At 33.8% G+C, this 2,753-nt stretch overlaps 1 protein-coding gene across 7 annotated transcripts in view; it reads left to right on the forward strand.

Moving 5' to 3' along the window:
• The window catches only part of PCDH11X (protocadherin 11 X-linked), a 741,312-nt gene that overhangs the window by 371,291 nt on the left and 367,268 nt on the right, over positions 1–2,753 (forward strand). The gene's annotated exons all lie outside the window — the stretch shown is intronic.

Genomic DNA, 2,753 nt, shown 5'->3' on the forward strand with positions numbered 1-2,753 from the left:
TCTGAAGCAGGAACTTTTATTTCTCTATTCTACAGAGAATGAAACAAGACAAAAAGACAAGAATAAACATGCCTGGGGTCATATAAGTAATACATGTTATAAACAAGAGTTGAATCCAGGCAATATGGCTCTAGAATTTATACTTTTGACTAGGAATCATAACTCATTATTAGACTTTGGCTTTAATTACCTATAATCACATAATTAAAGAACAGAGAGTTATCTTGTTATTTGATGCAACCTATAAATATTTATTTCAGGTCTACTTTGTACCAGACACTTTTTAAGGCATTGAGGACCTAGTAGTATTCCAAAATTCAAAATGACAGAATACCTGGTGCCATGGAGCTTACATTCTAGAACATGAACTTTAGAATCCAGAAAAGTTGGATTTAAACCTCAGCTCTATACTTTTCAAGTAGGGTGACTAAGTCAGTTTCTTTACCTCTTTGATCTACATTTTCCTCTTTGTAAAATGGGAATGATAATTTTCCAGCATCAAAGTGTCACTATAAGAATTAAATGAGATGATATTTGTAATGCATTTATGAAAATGCTTCATACTCACTAAATGAAAGATGATGATACCAGTGGCAGTGATAGTAGTAGTAATAGTGTTCTTAACATTGCCACAATCATTACCACCATTAAATGTAGGTAATACCCTGGATTTAGTGTAGGAGGTAGAAAGAGACTTCTAGAATTTGCTTGAATATGATCATATAGCTACTCATGGACCTGGGACTGAAACCTGAATCTTCTGTTTTCAAATTTCATATTCTCTTCACTGTGGTATCAACACTAAACAATTTTTATACCAGTTTAAAATTTAGAAAAACCACAGTAAAGCAATAAAAATACCTAGATACGTTCTCATGAATGTGTTCTTTTGAAATAGTGATTTACATTTTAGAAAGAGAATAGGTAGTAAACATGTTAGAAGAACATTTAAACTTATTATTATTATTAGATTTAACGGTATCTTTCCTTTAAAGCCAACAGCATTCTAAGTTGATAACTGAATAGAATTCTGAAACACAATGTCACATGTGTAAGTTGTTGACCTTAGACAAAAAGTCAGCTAGATTTTCCTCCAACAAAAAGTTCATTTAGGAAAATGAGAGAGTTTCAATCAGGAACATGTAGCCATGGCCATGCGTAAGTTAGCTAGAACAAAGAAGAGGAAATTCTTTTACAGAAGGAAAGAGGAAGTTAGGAGGGCTGTTATAAACAGAGTTCTTCCTGGAAGGTTTCAATATCGAGGTAGGCATTAGAACTCTCCCAAGAGGCCCTTTGGATTTCAATCTTGGTTGAGGTCTATTAATTTTTTACAGTCTACTGAAAAATAAATTGGGCATAGTAGTTATATAGAGATTTAAGCCAAGTAAAAATTAATTACATTTAAAGTTTTGATATATTTTAAGTGCAGATTCAGGGTAGGGGGTTATTTCTCATGGTATAGTATTAGAAATTTGACTGTACAGGCTTCTACTTTGTTATGTTATAAAACACACGATTAAAAAAAAAGAAAACTTTTCCAATTTCATCTACCTATTAGACAAATATTTATTCAGGATCTACTGTGTATTCACAGTGGTAAATATTTTCATTTTGACCATGCCATTCAGAAAAGATACCATCATAACACTGCTAGTGTCATTCTGTTTTTTAATGTGTGTGTGAGTTAATCTTTTTTTTTTAATTAAGTTTGTTGGGGTAACATTGGTTAATACAATTATATAATTTTTGGGTGTACATTATAATTTGACATCTATATATTCTATTGTGTGATTACCACCCAAAGTCCAGTTTCCTTCAGCTACCACATATTTGATCCCCTTTATCCACTTCACCCTCCCCCTCCCACTCCTATATTTGACCCCCTTTACCCCATTTACCTCTTCCTTCCTCCCCTACCTCTACCCTCGGGTAACCATTTGTCTATTATCCATATCCCTGAGTCTCTATTTGTCCTGTTCATTTGTTGCTTTTAGGTTTATATACCACATAAGTGATTTCATGTAATTTTCAACTTTTTTAGTCTGACTTATTTCACTCAGCATGATTATCTCAAGGTCCATCCATGTTGTCTCAAATGGCCGTATTTCATCTCTTCTTATGGCTGAATAATATTCCATTGTATATATGTACCACCTCTTCTTTAGCCAATCATCTACAGTAGGACATTTCACTTGCTTCCATGTCCTGGCCACTATGAATAATGCTGCTATAAACATCGGTGTGCAAATATCTTTTTAGATATGAGTTTTCAAGTCTTTGGGGTAAATACCCAGTAGTGGGATTGCTGGATCATATGGTAGATCAATTCTTAGTTGTTTGAGAAACCTCCATACTGTTTTCCATAGTGGCTGTACCAATTTGCAGTCCCACCAGCAGTGTATGAGGATTCCTTTTTTTCCATATCCTCTCCAGCATTTGTTATTACTTGTTCTGTTGATTATACCTATTCTAACAGGTGTGAAATGGTATCTCATTGTGGTTTTGATTTGCATTTCCCTAATAGCTAGCAATGTCGAGCATCTTTTCATATGTTTGTAGGCCACTTGTATGTCCCCTAGGAAGAAGTATCTGTTCAGATCCTCAGCCCATTTTTTTGATTAGATTATTTGTTTTTTTGTTGTTATCAAGTCATATGAATTCTTTGTATATTTTGGATATTAGGCCCTTATCAGAGGCATTGCTTGCAAATATATTTTCCCATTGAGATGGTTGTCTCTTTACCTTGTTGATGA

This window comes from Pteropus alecto, unplaced genomic scaffold (assembly GCF_000325575.1).
Source record: "Pteropus alecto unplaced genomic scaffold, ASM32557v1 scaffold119, whole genome shotgun sequence".
Taxonomy (NCBI): domain Eukaryota; kingdom Metazoa; phylum Chordata; class Mammalia; order Chiroptera; family Pteropodidae; genus Pteropus; species Pteropus alecto.